Source organism: Dendrobates tinctorius, unplaced genomic scaffold (assembly GCF_039654945.1).
Source record: "Dendrobates tinctorius isolate UK_male_01 unplaced genomic scaffold, ASM3965494v1 ptg000214l, whole genome shotgun sequence".
Taxonomy (NCBI): Eukaryota; Metazoa; Chordata; class Amphibia; order Anura; family Dendrobatidae; genus Dendrobates; species Dendrobates tinctorius.
The window spans coordinates 1,689,559-1,707,674 of record NW_027361881.1 but is presented as its reverse complement, the minus strand read 5'-3'; the positions used below and the strand labels follow the sequence as shown (position 1 = coordinate 1,707,674).

The 18,116-nt window shown below is 50.5% G+C and overlaps 1 long non-coding RNA gene across 2 annotated transcripts in view; it reads left to right on the top strand.

Moving 5' to 3' along the window:
* The window catches only part of LOC141058700 (uncharacterized), a 209,870-nt gene that overhangs the window by 153,357 nt on the left and 38,397 nt on the right, over nucleotides 1–18,116 (top strand). Inside the window, exons 7-8 of one of the 2 annotated variants that reach the window (XR_012222279.1) lie at nucleotides 383–526; nucleotides 2,162–2,255. This is a non-coding gene — a long non-coding RNA (uncharacterized lncRNA). The remainder of the gene's footprint in view (nucleotides 1–382; nucleotides 527–2,161; nucleotides 2,256–18,116) is intronic. The other variant, XR_012222280.1, reaches the window with a different exon arrangement.

The window sequence follows — 18,116 nt, the reverse complement described above, 5'->3', positions numbered from 1 at the left end:
GCAGACCACACAGGTACCCGCCAGCCTCACTCACACAACTTTGCATGCAAAGCTTCACTCTCCCTCCTGAGTTGGATCCAGGGATGGGTGGTTGGGGCAGGCTTTGGGGGCTGGAATAGGGACTGGGAGGCTGGAGCAGGGTTTGGAAGGACGGAGCAGGTTCTGGGGGCTGGGGTAGGGTTTGGGGGGCTGGAGCAGGTTCTGGGACGCTGGAGCAGGTTCTGGGGGCTGGGGTAGGGTTTGAGGGCCTGGAGCAGGTTCTGGGTGTTTGAGCAGGGTCTGGGAAGCCGGAGCAGGGTCTTGGGTCTGGGATAGGGTATGGGGGGAGCTGGAGCTAGGGCCTTGGGATCCGGATCTCACACATTTCCTGCTGTCTCCACAGCGCGCCATTCACTGAGAGCTGCTGCGCCAGAATTCCACCACCACTCCACTCCTGCACACACACGGGTCTGATTAGAGTGCAAGCTCTTCTGCGCAGCCTGATGACTTCTCCAAGGAGCATTACATGTCAAGTGCACACAATTCTGTAAGAAGTGAATGCAAAATATTATGCATATAAGAAATATAACAAAAAATGTAGAAATTGCAGATAACTGATCTGTCCCTTGACTACATAAAGGATAATGATAATGTGGATTTCATGCCTGCTGCGGAGCTGTGCACACACAGCGGCACCTGGGACACATCTCCCCTAGCAGCAATGCTCCTGCTGCAGTCAGAGGTCACGATGGAGCAGTCACTTTCTTTTCTTCTACTTGCTGCATGCGTCAGGAAACAATATCGGTGACTGTTTTCTGTTTTACTATTATATATAAATGGTTCAGTGTAATTTCCTATTAATTACAGATTTGCACAGGTCCAAGCTTAGATTTCTGCATAAACTGTATGGACATGTAGGCAACTTGTAACTTCCACTAGGGGGAGCGCACTGTATCCAGTGCTATTATTAAAGGGATATTCTCACAATCACCGTAAATACATGCTCATTGTTAGTATAGAGACTAAGTCCAACGTATAGTTTCTTCTTGTACCTTTGTGGTCTTTTTTCTCCTTTTGCTCATCTGTGTATCCAGCTTCACATAGCAGAAAGGGAGGTGCCATTCTTTTCTGCTAAAACTACATTTCCCAGCTGTTCCTCTCAATGCTGCAGACCTTCCCTCTCCTATGTGCTACTGACTAGCACCTTTATCATCAACTTAATCTAAATGTAAAATTCATCCTTTGCTCCTGCATAGTCGCCTACCTGACTGATTCGATTTACTGCTCTGTTGATGCAGATGGCAGAAGATTGTCTTCTGCCATCTGCATCAACAGAGCAGCCTTTGCCGTTTTACACCATTGATCTGTCAGCAGCAGGCAACAAAGCTCAACTCTGCCCTGTTTAGTAATTACAAGCTCCTTTGTGGAGGAGTGCAGGGGAGTTGAGCTCTGCTAGAAACCAGCTAACAATGATGTTCAAACACACAGTCAGCTGTACGGATATAGAAAGTCTGGCAGAATACTGAACAGGAGCACAGAGTATTATAAAGGTAGATAACACTCTATGTCAGAGCAAAGCTGTGCAGGGAGCCAGCCCAGAGACACCACACTGCACATGTTCCACCAGGTCTACTGAAACTACAGCAAGATGCTGCCAATGGCACCAGACGAGTGAATACAGCCTAAAGGGGCCTTTTTTGGGGAGTTGAAAAGTGCAAAATGGGCCAGATTTAAAAATAATTTACATTTGCAGAAATGAATATATACCGTGAGTGTGTATATCATAAGACCCCATTGTGAATTTACGAACAGCCCTTTAAGTTCCATGATTTACTTGCTTGTAATTAGCGTCTGAGCTTCCCCTGGTGGTGGCTGCAGGCACAAAGAATTTTATATTTTTTCTGCATGAAAAAACAAGGATTCTGGAGCTTTGTATCAAAGACCTGACGTAAAACATCTGATGAAGTGGAAATGGTGAAAGAGGATAAATCTGCTAATTAATGGATGCAGGAGTGATATCGGAAAATTAGAGACCCCGTAGTAATCCTAAATATTAACATTACAGATCCATATCACACCCACGTGTTCAGATTATTACACAGTATCTGCACAGCCCTTGTTACATCCATCACTGAGATCTCGCTCAGACATTGTCACAATCGCTTTCTTTCATTTTCTGTAGATTTTCTTGCCCTCGGGATGCCTGGAATATTGTCGGATCCCTCATATTTCTGCTCCGTCTTTGATCCTTTGATGCCGGCTTTTCCATGTGTTCTGTGAGTATTTATTTGTGCAGTATCATGGCGCCCAGAGATGATGGGGAGGCAGAAAAGGCTTCTCTACACTTGCCCCCATGCATACAGTGTGAGTGGTCCTCAGTAGCATCAATTCTTACAGTTTTTGCAGCGTTTTTCTCGAATAAGGAAAAAATTCAATGCAAAAAAACGTATGAAAAGTGCATATTTTATGCAGCATTTTTGGTGCAGAAATTTCTGCTACAATTATTTAACATCTGCAGAGAAACTTGTTTGGCTGAATACTATGCGCTCTGTACACAGAGTAATGAGGCTTCTTGGGGGCTGCGGATCTGAGCTGCAGTACCTGAGAGCGGCCACTGCGCGGTATATGGAGCTCTGCTGTTCTTAAAGGTGTCTGGATGCACTGGGCTCTGATAACTGGTGAGTGGTGGGATGCCGGAGGTCGGACCCCCATTGATCTCATACTGAAATGCAAGTCCTGGATGACCCCTTTAATGCACCAAGCTCAGGGGCAGACTATGGTCCTGCTCCATGAATCCCATCCGCCTAGAGCAGCCCTCAATCCCGCAGGAGGTCTGCGGACACAAACAATCCACCCTGCAACAAGTAAATGGGACTTCACCAGGTGCACAGGTCCGGGACACGCTCTCATGTAATGCAGGAGGACCCCTTGTCTGCAGCCGAGGGGGCTAATACTATTCTGCATCAGCAGGTTATTCATTAAAGGGGTTGTCTGACCAAGTCCATGTTTTTTTTTCAAAACGGTTAAAAATAAATGATGAAAAAGTCCTACACCTCTCCCCGATATAGCGCTGGTCTAGCAGCACAGGGACAAGTGACCGCTGCAGGCAATCGCCAGCAGCGTCTGAATAAGATTAATGGCCGAGGGGTCATATTATTTCTTTAACCCATTCTGAGCCATAGGTAAAATCATTTCACCCTCCAGAAAACCTCGTTAATGCACTTTGCGTTCACAGTTCCTATAGGAAGACACAGATTTGGAGGATTAGTGAACATTTCGGATGATGGGAGTTTTCAGGGCAATTTGGCAGCAGGTCGGGTAGAGTTTCCCTAATGTCCCCGTCTAGTTCTATATATTCCAGATTGTTTCCTGGTCGACTTCATCCAGGGAGGTAGAGAAGCCTGTAAAGTGAGACTGACAGGGAGCCGCAGTGTGTGCAGAGTCTCCTATGACCCGGGGCAGGGAGAGGACGGAGCCTTCAATCACAATTAGCAGCCAGACTGCGGCAATTAGCAGACGGCTTCCTCCAACATGTGCGGGTCACAGGGAGCACTGAACAGGGGCAGCGGTCACCGGACAGGACTGTCCACTATACAGGGCATATGTCACACTGGGAGGACTGGAGGTGCAGACCCCAAACATCAGCGCAGGACAGGGGCTTACTCATGTCACCTCTGAGATTAGTGGAAGATTTATCCCATTTATAATGTTATATTGGTAAGATTGGATCCTGTCTAATAATGTGATAAATGCATTACTGATCCTGAGTTACATCCTGTATCTCTTTTATTCTAAAATATCAAAAACAATACAACACAACATTCCAGAAAAGAAAACATAAACCAAAATACACACATTAATCATACACTTAGGACATACAGAAGCTTGTGCAAAACCGCAACTTGTTATAGCCCCCAAGCTTTCCAGCTTAGGGGACCCCCAGCAGGAACTTTCCAACAGAAAACTTTTCCCATAAAATAATGAAAAACAGTTTTTAATCTTTCACCCCCATTCACTCTCTTTCACTCCCCATTCACACTTCCACCCATACCTATATACAGGAAAACAAAAATAATATTATTGGCCCATGCTGCCTTAAATAAACCTAGCCAATTATTTTTTGGCAAAATTACCTACACAAGCTTAACACCTCTATACATACATATATATTTTTTTTTTATTATTATTTTTCCCACCACCCACACCACAGATCCATAAATGTCCATGGCCTTATCACGTCTAGGCCTGATGAGCACGAAAGTTTATGCCCATAAGCAAAACCCTCACCCATTTGCCCCCGATGTGCTCAAAAATGGTCCATTTTCCATAATTTCCATGGTCCATGGTATATGGTATATCCATTCGCCACTTTCCCCTTGGTTTAGGGTCCTTTTACTTTTTTTTCCCGCTCTCACCCCCCCATTCACCCCCCTCCCAACCTCACTACGCCCCCCATGCACCTCTGACTACGGAAAAGAATAACAACACATACTACAATACATATACTACAATACATATTACAATACAATATTACAATGCAATGTCATTACATCATTTGCTTTACCGAATATTACCACACCACAAACCTTTACTTACAGGCCCAAGTTCAGTGCCTGCAAGCCCAATATCCATTATTTCTCTATCTCAAAACAAAAATCTAGATGTGCCATGCAATAGCCCACCACCAGGAAAAAGAAGTTCTAGAGGCCCCATCCCTCACTAACACATTCACCCTGTCCCTCAACGACTAAGACTGTCCCTACTTCTGTCCCTAAAGAAACTGTCCCTATCTGTCCTTACCTGCCCCTACTCTACCTACCTTATCATAACTAACTATCTATCTGTCCCTCAGTGCCTGTCCCTTCCTGTCCCTATCTGCCCCTACTTCTGTCCCTCACCACCCACACCACCTTATGCTGTCCCTACCCACATTCACACAAAATCTAGCTCTCCCTAGAGTGCGTTTTTAAAAGGAAAGGCCCCTCCAAAGCCAAGAGGCCCTCCTCACACCCAACCTTTCGAACTCCAAAGAACGCACCTTCACCAGGTCACCCAGGATGTTACTAACCACCTCTTCCCTTGGGAGGGCTTTCTGCCGCGTCGAAACTAAGCACCGTGCATTCCAAATGTAGAACCTAACCACTACACTAACTAGGAATAAAGTGCCCCGGTCTCGGCCACCCAGAGTTCTGAACGCTCCATAGGCCCACTCGGCATAGGAGAGGGACGCCAGCCGCGGCCAACGTATGGAAGCCCCCACCCTGTTGTAAACCTCTGTATTAAAGGGACACTGAAGCAGGAAGTGCTCCATGCTTTCCAGCACGTCGCCACACTCCTCACGGGGACAACCCCGATCATCGGATTTCCTGCACTTCAGGTTATCCTTTACATACAGCCTCCCGTGGAAGCAGCGCCAGGTCAAGTCCCAAAACTTCGTGGGGATCCGCTTAGAATTTAAAAGCCCGAGCCCCACCTCCAGATCCCAGCCTGGGCAATCCTTAAGGGCCAGGGGCTTCTGGAAATGGGTCAACAGAACCCTCCTGTCAAGGCATTGCCGCGACATGGTCCTGATTTCCCACATTCCCAGACCCCACCGGCGGATCACCTTCAGAACCGGGGTAGCATAAGCCGGGAGATGCCCATGAGGTGTGCGGAGGTCCTTCACTTGCCCTCCTGTCTCCCATTCCTGGAAGAAGGGCCGAAGCCAACCCTTGCAGGAGACTACCCACGGAGGAGCCCTCTCTAGCCAGAGGTTGGAAATGTTGGCTTTAAGAAAGGTGTTCACTAAGAACACTACCGGGTTGACCATACCCAACCCACCTAGTCTCCTCGTGCGGTATGTGACCTCTCTCTTGATTAGGTTGAGCCTATTCCCCCATAACAGCTGGAAGAACAGGCTATAGACCCGTGTCCAGAGAGGTTCTGGCAAGATGCACACGCTGCCTAGGTAAATTAACAAGGGAAGCAGAAAGCCTTTAGCCAGGGCAACCCTTTCCCTTAGGGACAAAGACCAACCCTTCCATTGGTCCACCTTTTGGGCGGCGATCTTAAGTCTGCCCTCCCAATTTTGCTGGGGATAGTCCCCGGGGCCAAATTCGATGCCTAGAATTTTGGCGGTGGCCTGGGGCCCTGGAAGGGTGTCCGGGAGATCAAAACTAGGATCTCCCCCTCCCAGCCAGAGACTTTCACACTTATCCCGGTTGATCATGGACCCGGATGCCTCCGAGTAGCGCACTACCTCTGACATGACCCAATCCGCCTCCCCCCTCGAGGACACGAAAAGGGAAACATCATCGGCGTACGCCACCACCCTCAGAGAGGACCCAGAGCCCGCCTGGTCCATCCCGACTCCCGCCAACGGCCCACGATCTACCCTCCTTAGGAAGGGATCGATCGCGAACACGTATAAAAGCGGGCTCAGCGGACAGCCCTGACGGACCCCAGAACCCACCTCAAAAGGGCGACCTGACCAACCGTTCACCAGCGGAAAAGTCTCAGCCCCTTGGTACAAGATCTCTAACCATTTTACAAACCTCCCAGGCAGACCATACCTCAAAAGGACGGACCAGAGGTACTCATGGTTGACCCGGTCAAAGGCTTTCGCTTGGTCTAACGACAGCAAGTACCCCTTCCAGTGGCCTGCCCTACCCTGCTCCACTGCCTCCCGGACACCGAGCACAGCACTAAAAGTACTGCGGCCTGGAACAGAGCAATGCTGGGCCCCCGAAAGGAGCTGGGGTGCAAACTTCACCAGCCGATTAAACAGCACTTTGGCCAGAACCTTCCGGTCCGTATCGAGAAGCGCTATGGGACGCCAATTCTCGATACGGGACGGGTCTTTACCCTTTGACAGAATAATTAGGGCTGACTTCCTCATTGAGTCGGGAAGAGTGCCCGAGGATAGACACTCATTAAAGACCCCTGTCAAGAGTGGCACCAAGGAGCCCCTAAAAGTCTTATAAAACTCGGATGTTAAGCCATCCGGACCTGGCGATTTCTTGGGCCGAAGCCCATCAATGGCCAGTCTCACTTCCTCCTCCCTAATTTCTTCTGCCAAAACACCAAGAGAGGGATCACCCCCTGGCTCAGGGACGGTTTCAGCCAGGAAAGCCGACATCCTATCCCGATCCAGATCCTTCTTTTCCAAGAGGCGCGAGTAGAAGGATCTGACCACCTCCAGGATCCCTGATTTGGATCTGTTCAGGGACCCAGTACTGTCAATCAGTCCTGTCACCATCTTACAATTCACTGACATCTTACAGTTTCTGTAAGGGTCGGGCGAGCGGTATTTCCCGAAGTCCCTCTCAAAAACTAAAGATGTGTGTCTATCATACTGGCACCTCTTGAGCAAAGATTTCACTCTGGAGATTTCCTCACGGTCACCTCCAGTCGAGACAAGCTGCTCGAGTTTCCTCCCCAGAGCCTGATACAAGCGGTGCCTGTTCAGACTTCTGAGGTTCGAGAGCTGACGGAAGAACCCCGCCACCCGCTTTTTGAAGATCTCCCACCACTCTGACTTACTACTACAGAGATCCAACAGCGGTACCTGGCTCTGAAGAAAATCCTCGAAGGATTGTCTCACCTCCGCTTCTTCCAGCAGGGACGAATTGAGCTTCCACAGCCCTCTTCCCATCCGAGGAGTCTCTGCAACATTCAGAGAAAAGAAAATTAAACAGTGGTCGGAGAACTCCACCTCAACGGCGGACACAGCAGAAAAGATGGCGTCCTCCTTCAAAAAAAACCTGTCTATTCTAGACCTACTGCTACCCCTATGGTAGGTGAAACCCCCGTGGCCTGGGGTGTGCCGGATGTGGACATCCACCAGGCGAGCTTCACTAGCTATGCTATTAAGCGCGACGCTGTCATAAGCCAGGCGGTCTCCGGGACCCCCCCGGTCACGGGACCTCGTAACGGTGTTGAAGTCCCCACCGAAGACCACCTGTCGGCTCGTAAAAAGAAAGGGCTTGATCCTCAGGAAGAGACATTTACGGTCCCACTTGGACTGTGGGCCGTAGATATTAATGAGCCGGAGCTCTTGTCCCCTCATGAAGACATCTAGGATCAGGCACCTCCCCATTTCCAACTCAGTAACCCGTCGGCATTCAACATCTGCAGTCTAAAAAAGGACTGCCACCCCGCTATACGGCTCAGCCGCAAGAGACCAGTATGAGGGCCCGCACCTCCACTCCCTCCGTGCTTTAAAGATGGCCCCCATGTCCGTTAGTCTGGTCTCTTGCAAAAATAAAATTTCTGCCTCAATCCGGGAGAAAAAATCAAAGGCCGTGAAGCGAGCCGCATCTGACTTAATGCTGGCGACATTAATGGACGCCAGCGTCAACGGGGCGAGTTCAGCCATCATGGGTGATCGATTTGGATGGCCAGTTTCTTCCCTGCCCCGCTATCACCTCCTCCTGGGGAGGGGTCAGACACCTTCCTTTTTAGGGAAGCCCCCGACGTGTCCATCCCTCCCCCCCCAGTGTCCTCGCCCCCGGGTTCCAAGCCTGTCCCCCCCTCAGGAGGAACAGTGCCCCCTGAGGGACGGACTCCACCATCCCCCGAAGGACCCTCCGATGTTACCCCCGGCCCAGCACCCTCGTCTTGCGGATCATCATCTGAACCTCCGAGGGCGCTAAACCGGTTGGAGAGTCTGATCAGAGGGGGGTCAGCGGGTCCTTCCGTATGCACTCTTGTGGTCGGGGGCGGGGGGGACTTTGAAGACTTGTCAGCCCTCTTCCCTCCCGATTTACGGTTGGCACGCTTGTTTTTGCCACCTGATGCTGTAGGCTGCCCCCTGACATCCTCGTCGACACTTTCATAACGAGAGGAGTCGTCTGAGTCAGCCGCTTTCTCCTCTCTCTCCATCCTCCTGATCTCCTCACTCACCGCACTCTCCCCCAGGGCCTCAGAGGCTTTTGCCACGGGCCTAGAGGGAGGGGCAGGCATCACCCCAGTTTCCCGAGGCTCCACCTGCCCCTTGCCTCCATGGCGTTTTTCTTGCCTCCGCTCATAAGCGGGGCCCCTTGCCTTAGCATTGCCCTTCCTCACCGGCCCCTCAGCCCTTCCCCCTCCGCCACCACCTGCCACGGCAGAAGCACCGCCAGAGGTTGCCCCCTCGCGGTCTCCCTCCACCGGGCCTGCAGCGGTATTGGAGAAAGAGCGAGGGCAGCGGCTGAGCGGGTGACCTAGGTCACCACACAGGTGGCACCGAATGTCTTTGCACAAGGCGGCCAGGTGGCCTACCCCACCACACAACGCACACTTCTGCACCTTGCAGCTGGCGCTGAAGTGGGTGGGGTCGCCGCACTTGTGGCAGACCTACGGTTGCTCCTGGTAGAAGACCAGGATCCTGTCCCTCCCCAAGAACGCCGAGGAAGGGATGTGGGTGACCGTGCCGCCGGAAACCTTCAGCTTTACCATGAAGGTCCAGCCCCCCGACCAGATGCCAAATTCGTCCCTGTTCTTTTTTGGGACCTCGGTGACTTCCCCGTAACGAGAAAGCCACGTCATTATGTCCACGCCTGCGAGCGATTCGTTACAAGTCACCACGGTCACTCGCTTGACGGCATTTTGGCGAGACACCGCTTGCGCAACGAAGTCTCGCCATCCGGGCTCTTCTCGCACCAGCTCGTAGTTCGACCAGAAGAGCTCAAGCCCCTCTGGCCGCACGAAACTGACATCAAAGAAGCGGGACGCCGAAGGATGTATCAGGGCAAAGATGTCATTCGCCCCGAAGCCCATCTTAAGGAGGAGCTCCACCACCTTGCTCCTGGGTGGAGAGGTTTCATTGCCCCCCCACCTAAGACGGACCACATTCCTTCTTGGCGGCCCCTGCCCGGCTGTGGGGAGAGACCAAACAGTCCCTCCCTCCCTTTGATTTTGGAAGGCAGCAAGGCCGTGTCTCTCTATCCAGAAAGACAGGTCCACTGTCCTCCCCTCTACTGTTACCGACCTTTCTCCCCTTTTAAGGGCCTCCAGGAAACGGTGGTGCAAAGCGCCGTCCCTGGAGCCCGGAGGCGAGGAGACCCCCCCAGGACCACCCTGACCCCCAGCCGCGGCCCCCGCATAGTTACGTTGGGGTCTCGTGGCCGGGGGGGCAGATGGGCCAGCCCTCCCACCACTACCACCACTTGTGCCTGCACCTCCATTCGTCCTCCCACTCACTCTCCCATTCACTCTATTATTCCCACTCACCCCAGCATTCACTCCAGCACTTTCAGCCACATTCACTCCCTCATCCATGTCACTCACATCCCCATTCACGTCCACAAACAACTCCTCAAAAATATCAGTCACCCCGCTCTCACATTCACTCACGCACTCCTCATACTCCTCAGCACCAATTTTATTTATATTTACATTTTTATTTACATCAGCATTAACAGTTCCTTTGCCGCAATTTTCCCTCCCACCTGCTGGGGGCCCTAGCTGGCCAGGTGCTCCATGATTGCCCTTACTGGCCAAGAGTGCTGCTGCCCCTTTAAGTGCCTCAGCGCTGATGACATACTGCACATTTCCCTGGCTGTGCCTGGGAGCAGCAGCAGCTCTTGGTTTCTCCAGCACCATTTTTTTTTCTTTTTCAGAGTTTCTTTTGATTTCCTTGCTCTGGGCAGGGACGGCCTCTGGCACAGCTCCCTGCCCTGCATCCTTCTTCACTCCCTCTGCTGGCTTGCCAGAGGGCACCAGAGTCCCCGCACCCTCAGATGAAGGTAGGTGGGCTGGGGACCCCGACAACCCCCCGCCAGCTTTTGGGGGCAGCTTACTTGCACCGCTTGGGAGGGTGGGTGGGACAGAGGGCAGCGGGCCTGCCGTGGCCACGCCCCCCCCGCCAGTCACGGCCACCACGGGCAGAGCAGTGACCCCTTGCGAGGCCACGCCCCCCCAGGTGACGCGGACATAGCGAGCGGGACAGCGGCCGAGGAGGACACGCCCCCCCTGCATGCCACAGCCTTTGCAGGCCGGGCAACACTCGGGGAGGCCCCGCCCCCTCGCAGACCACCGCCGCCACTCTGTGCCCAACACTTGCCACAGGCAGGGCCGGCCACTCCCCCTCGTCGCCCAGTGGCGGCGGAGCCCCCCGCACGGACCCCCTTTTGGGTCGACGTGCCGGAGACCCCGCTCTTACCACGGGCGCCGCCATGGGAGCGACCAGCTCCCTGCACCGCTTCAGTTGTTGTTTGATTTTTTGCTCGCCCTTCCTAGACTTCTGGACCCCCACTAGCGATCCAGACTTAGCGGATCCGTACGTGGGGGGCCCAGAAGCCCCAGCACCCGCCGCCGGAGGTGCGGCCCTGGCTGTACCAACTTTACCTGGTGCCAGGCCAGCCCCCCCTGCCACTGAGGGCTGAGCCTGGACACCACCACCAACACCACAACCAGCACCGACCTCCATGTCGCTGCCCTGGTCTGAACTGTCACCAGATGCGACAGTCAGGTCACAACAGTCATCTCTCTCCCCGCTCCCTCGCTGCGGACCCACCACAGGGCCCGAGCCGGGGTGGGTAGCGGGTTCCACACAGCGGGACAGAGGGGCCCCGGGAAGAGGAGCAAAAACCAGTTGTTCCTCCACGCCTTCAGAGTCCTTACGCCTGCGCCTCCTGTTTCTCCTCTTCCCGGTTGCCTCATCCTCCGGGCAGACTTCATCCCCAAACAACAGCGTGCCAAACCGTGCTGGGGATTCCATCTGCCGCACTTGCCTGAGGATGAGGCAGCCCCCCTCGGTATTACTCCCACTCCCTCCATCCTCCCCCTCGCTCCTGCTTTCCTCCGCGTTACTGGAGTCCAGCGGGAGGGCCAATTGCTCAGGGGCTATCCCGCTGCATGTTACCTGACTCCTGCTGGTGTCCGTCAGGTCTTCAGGTGGAGGCGGCCCGGGTGTAGCGTGGGCGCCATCTTGCTCTTCCTTCTCCTCACTTTCCTCCACCTGGGTGGGGCCTCCTGACCCCCCAGGAGACCCGCCGGCCATGGCCCTGAACCGGTCCTCGTTCCGCAGCTTCTCCTGGAAGGGGCCGCTGCCAGCCATGATGACACTTCGCCGGCCCTCCAGGGCCCGAATCTCCTCTTCCAGCCGCTGGACTGTGGCGGCGACCTCCGCTTTCTTTGAGGTACGGAGCCTGTTTTTAGATATTATCCTGGCTCCCTCCAACTCCCCCCGAAGTCTCCTCAGCTGCTTCCCGGCCTCCTCATATTCGGAGAGGTGGGCATGGATGCGGGAGGCGTAGGTGGTAGCCAACTCTCCCGCAGCCTTGGAGCCCCAGATGTTAAGGGGGGGCCCCGCCTCACCTCTGCCGGCTGCTGCACCTCCGGGGGAAGGGCCCGCCACAGCCTTCACTTCAGGGGTCCCGGACCCTGGAGCCTTGCGGCCCCCTGGTGTCCGCTTTTTCCCCATCCCTGGGACTGGCTGGCTGTGCCTTGGGCCTCCTGGTGGTGGATGAGGCCCCCCACCCCCAGCTGGCTTGCCGGGGGGTGGGAGGCAGGGGCACAGCCCCGGCGCTCAGTCCAAGGTAGAGTCCTCTTTCCTGGGAAGGGGGCAGATGGAAAGTCCTTGCAGGAAAAAAAAACCTCCCTTCCCAGGAGCTTAGCAAAATCCCAGCCTGCAGACGCTCAGCTGTGACGCTCCTCCTCTTCCTGGGTGTGTCCAGAGCTGCACTCACTATTCTGCTGGTGCAGTCACTGTGTACATACATTACATTACTGATCCTGAGTTACCTCCTGTATTATACCCCAGAGCTGCACTCACTATTCTGCTGGTGCAGTCACTGTGTACATACATTACATTACTGATCCTGAGTTACATCCTGTATTGTACCCCAGAGCTGCACTCACTATTCTGCTGGTGCAGTCACTGTGTAGAATCATAGAATCATAGAATCGTAGAGTTGGAAGGGACCTCCTGGGCCATCTGGTCCAACCCCCTGCTCAAAGCAGGATTCGCTAAATCATCCCAGTCAGATGTCTGTCCAGCCTCTGTTTGAAGACTTCCATTGAAGGAGAACTCACCACTTCTCGTGGCAGCCTGTTCCACTCATTGATCACTCTAACTGTCAAAAAGTTAAATGTACATACATTACATTACCAGCCTGCAGACGCTCAGCTGTGACGCTCCTCCTCTTCCTGGGTGTGTCCAGAGCTGCACTCACTATTCTGCTGGTGCAGTCACTGTGTACATACATTACATTACTGATCCTGACTTACCTCCTGTATTATACCCCAGAGCTGCGCTCACTATTCTGCTGGTGCAGTCACTGTGTACATACATTACATTACTGATCCTGCGTTACATCCTGTATTATACCCCAGAGCTGCACTCACTATTCTGCTGGTGCAGTCATTGTGAACATACATTACTGATCCTGAGTTACCTCTTGTATTATACCCCAGAGCTGCACTCACTATTCTGCTGGTGCAGTCACTGTGTACATACATTACATTACTGATCCTGAGTTACATCCTGTATTATACCCCAGAGCTGCACTCACTATTCTGCTGGTGCAGTCACTGTGTACATACATTACTGATCCTGAGTTACATCCTGTATTATACCTCAGAGCTGCACTCACTATTCTGCTGGTGCAGTCACTGTGTACATTAGATTACTGATCCTGAGTTACATCCTGTATTATACCCCAGAGCTGCGCTCACTATTCTGCTGGTGCAGTCACTGTGTACATACATTACATTACTGATCCTGAGTTACATCCTGTATTATACTCCAGAGCTGCGCTCACTATTCTGCTGGTGCAGTCACTGTGTGCGTACATTACATTCCTGATCCTGAGTTACATCCTATATTATACCCCAGAGCTGCACTCACTATTCTGCTGGTGCAGTCACTGTGTACATACATTACATTACTGATCCTGAGTTACATCCTGTATTATACTCCAGAGCTGCACTCACTATTCTGCTGGTGCAGTCACTGTGTACATACATTACATTACTGATCCTGAGTTACATCCTGGGTTATACTCCAGAGCTGCACTCATTATTGACTTCACAGCTGAAATCTCCTAGAATCCTGTGCTTATTAAGTGTGTGGTTTTCTCAGTAATGTTTCCATTGATGTACTGATAGGGAATGGAGATTGTGAGCCCAATGGGGACAGTGATGCTGATGTCTGTAAAGCGCTGTGGGGTTAATGGCGCTATATAAGTGATTAAAATAAATAAGTAAATAATATATGCTAGATATGCGATCCATGTATCCCGTTTCGGACTGGGATACCACCAAGGGTCCACCAGTAACCAACTGCAGGGCCCCACTTCGCAGCTACATGGAAATATGACTTTATCCTCTTTCACAAATTTCTACAGCAATGTAATGGGAAGATTGTTTAATAAGATTTCGCCTTTGTGAATGAAGTGTATAGTGCCATGTACTGCTCATATACGAGGGTGGTGACCACTTCTGCACAGGGGCCCACCCGAGAATTCTCCAGTGGGCCAGTCCAAGCCTGCATGTATCTCTCCCTGTATCCTGGGTGCTACGGCCTTAATTTTCATATACAGTTGTGCTCAAAAGTTTACACACCCCGGCAGAATTTTTGCTTTCTTGGCCTTTTCAGAGAATATGAATGATAACACCAAACCTTTTCTCGAATCATGGTCAGTGGTTGGGTGAAGCCATTTATTGTCAGACTGCTGTGTTTTCTCTTTTTAAATCATAATGACAACCCAAAACATCCAAATGACCCTGATCAAAAGTTTACATACCCTGGTGATTTTGGCCTGATAACATGCACAGAAGTTGACACAAATGGGTGTGAATGGCTACTAAAGGTAACATCCTCACCTGTGACCTGTTTGCTTGTAATCAGTGTGTGCATAAAAGCTGAGTGAGTTTCTGGGATCCGGACAGACTCTTGCATCTTTCATCCAGCCACTGACATTTCTGGATTGTGAGTCATGGGGAAAGCAAAAAAAATTGTCAACGGATCTACGGGAAAAGGTAGTTGAACTGTATAAAACAGGAAAGGGATACAAAAAGACATCCAAGGAATTGATAATGCCAGTCAGCAGCGTTCACACTGTGATTAACAAATGGAAAATAAGGGGCTCTGCAAAAACAAAACCACGGTCAGGTAGACCAACAAGTATTTCATCCACAACTGCCAGGAAAATTGTTCGGGATGCAAAGAAAAACCCACAAATAACATCAGCTGAAATACTGGACTCTCTGAAAACTAGCGTGCGGCTGTTTAAAGATGCATAATAAGGAGTCAATTGAAGAAAAATTATCTGCATGGTCGAGTTGCCAGAAGAAAGTCATTACTGCACAAATGCCACAAAGTATCTCGCGTACAATACGCAAAACAGCACAGAGACAAGCCTCAAAATTTCTGGAACAGGGTAATTTGGAGTGATAAGAACAAAATTGAACTCCTTGGCCACAGCCATAATCATTACATTTGGAGAGAGGTCAACAAGGCCTATGATGAAAGGAACACCATTCCTACCAAGAAGCACAGAGGTGGATCGCTGATGTTTTAGGGATGTGTGAGCTACAAAGGCACAGGAAACTTGGTCAAAGTTAAAGGAAAGATGAATGCAGCACGTTATCAGCAAATCCTAGAGGCAAATTTGAAATCATCAGCCTGGAAGCTGAGCATGGGACGTACTTGGTGGTTCCAACATGACAACGATCCAAAACACAAGGCCAAGTCGACCTGTCATTGGCTACAGCATAACAAAGTGAAGGTTCTGGAGTGGCCATCTCAGTCTCCTGACCTCAATGTCATTGAGCCACTCTGGGGAGATCTCAAGAGCGCAGTTCATGCTAGACAGCCCAGGAATTTACAGGAAGTGGTGGCTTTTTGCCAAGAGGAGTGGGCAGCTTTACCATCTGAGAAAATAAAGAACCTCATCCACAACTACCACAAAAGACTTCAAGCTGTCATTGATGTTAGAGGGGGCAGTACACGGTATTAAGAAATGGGGAATGTGAACTTTTGATCAGGGTCATTTGGATGTTTTGGGTTGTCATTATGATTTAAAAAGAGAAAATACAATAGTTTGACAACAAATGGCTTCACCCAACCACCAACCATGACTGGAGGAAAAGGTTTGGTGTTATCAATAATATTCTCTGAAAAAAGGCCAAGAAAGGAAAAATTCTGCCGGGGAATTTTTAAGCACAACTGTATCTGCCCAGCTTCTAGCCTGCACTTCATTTCCTTTTCGTTTTCCTTGTTCCTTGTCTACAGCTTTCTTTCTCTGCCCTCCATATGACTTTAGATACTTTCTGCATCCCCATTGCAGATCTATGTAATGCCCCTGTCCCCATGAGGGAGAGAACAGAGTAAGTCATCAGGGAATCTGACGGATCTGTAACATTTGTTAGAGAAAGGACTTGCAGATACTCTGCGGCAGCAAAATTGCAGAACATTTATGGCGCCAACTGTTTAGAAATCTTCTTATCTTTGCATTTAGGAAATAAGCGACTAATATAAAAGAATATCTGTGTGACGTGATAGGTTTGTAGCCTTTCCACATAAATCCCGGAGGCTGTAATGAGGCTGTCAGAGCCTCGCCTGGCACTTTCCTCATACAGAACACAGTCATTCGCCTTATTACCCCAGAACGTGTCTTGTGATGCCGAGAAAACTAATGAAGATTTAATTATCAGGAAGTTTTTTTTACTCTTGAATTAGAAGTGATTCCATTCTGGATTCTGTGCCGAGTTCCTGAGGGCGCAGACGTTCACAGCGCAGGACTTAGAGTCAAGTATTTTTCTACTGAAGGTCTGGAACAATATTCTATGACCTCATGTAGAAAAGGTCAAAAGATCTAATATGGTTTCAGGCGGAAAAAAAAGGAACCTGGTCTGTGCCTGGCAAGGAAATGGCTCCTAAGAAGACGACAATGAGCCAGGAAAGTGCATGCCGTATGTGAGTCAGTGCATTTCAGACTTGGCATTTAAGCAGCTGAAAAATGACTGTAACTTCCTTCTCGGGGACTGAAGAGGCGAAGCTCTTAGGAGATTGTGTGTTCCAGGCTCAGAGGCTGGAGATTGGCGAGATGCAGGGAGGTTCATACATTCCCCCAAATCTATGCGGAGAGCAGCGGATTTCCCCTCTTGTTCTGTGACCTGTCGCCTTCTTCCTCCATTGTCCTTTTTTTTCCCTAAAAATCTAAAACCGAAGTGGAAAATATACTGGCATGAGTGGAAATAATAAGCGATGTGAACGGCTCACGGATACTTGAAGGAACTGAAAGCATCCACTGGGACCAGCTCTGATTCCACAAGAACCACAAGTAGGAGATTGTGCAGGAAAATAGAACCCTAAGGCAGAAAGACTGCAGGGTGTAGATAGGTGATTGCCCGACGTGGCCACCATGGCTCTCATGTAAGCTGCTCCACTTTAGAGAGCTGCTGCTGAATTCAACTTTGGCAAACTCAATCAAACTTTTACACATACTTCGAGAAATTCGGGTTTTTTTCCATGTTAATAATAATAATAATAATAATAATAAATTTTATTTCTATAGCGCCGACATATTCCGCAGCACTTTACATTTCTTGTTCAGTGGTTTGGTGTCCAGAACGCTCATGTACCAACCTTAAAGAATTCCAAGAACTCCTTGATAGACCTTTAGGTGTCACGGTTGAGCGCTGCTTTCTACAAGACTTTTGTGGCGCCCAGAGAATTTGGAAACTCTACCAGAAGTTTGGTAGGTTTCCGCTTTATCCAGGAACCTCACAGACATGTCTGGGGAGTTGGCAAGAATGACAGAACTGACTTTTGACCAGATCAGACTTTGGTTCTACGTCCTTGCTCTTGTTTGCTCCTTTTTTTGGTAGGAAATGTTACGTTTTTATCGTAGATCTGTAATTTCCCAGATGGGATGGAGCAGTGATTACTTACAGCGGCTTCATTTTATGATTGCTAAGGATTAATGAGCGTTTGGTGGCAGATCTGTGCCACCATGTTCTTCTTTGCGCAAACCTGAAGGAAAGCGCCTAATAAAGGAGCCCTGTGACTGATACATTGTATCGGCTTCTCTGGGATTGTTCTGCGTTGAGTGCAGTGTGGAACAAGTGGAAACATTGTAATCAGATTGTATCCAAGTCTCATCATTGTTAAGTTTTATCCACTTCTGATCAGTTTTTTGTACCCTCCTCACTGGTCCCAATCTGGGCCC